Below are 481 nucleotides of genomic sequence, written 5' to 3' on the forward strand. Positions count from 1 at the left end.
CCCCCCTCGCCTTCCTCTGTTTTTCCCCCTCTTTGTTGTATTTTACTTTCTAGGCTCTTTCCAAGACTGTCCTTTCTCACCCTTTCTGTTCATCATTCCCTATTGGCTGTTAGATCTCTCCTTCTTCCTCAGCACTTTTTCTGACTCTTTTCTCTTCCCCAAGAATGTCCTGAAGATAAGAGAATGGCCCACTGAAGAACAACCTCTGTCTTCCAGAGATTACATCCTTATCACTCTTTTTCTTAAAAATAACAGTTCCCATTTAAGATACCTTATGAGTTTTCTCAGGATGGGTATTTATGTATAAAAGAATCCAGAATTACTGGTTTCTTTCGGAAAGTTTGGCGATATGCAGTGCTTGAAGTAGATGATACATTACTTAGGAGTAAACCTGCTATCCTTGTACAAGATTTCTGTGGTTGTGGAAGGTTTGAGTATGCATGTAGTTAAAAACTGATCTGTACTGGCAAGGAGATTTAGT

Source organism: Athene cunicularia (assembly GCF_003259725.1).
Source record: "Athene cunicularia isolate RWA chromosome 4 unlocalized genomic scaffold, athCun1 chr4_part1, whole genome shotgun sequence".
NCBI lineage: Eukaryota > Metazoa > Chordata > Aves > Strigiformes > Strigidae > Athene > Athene cunicularia.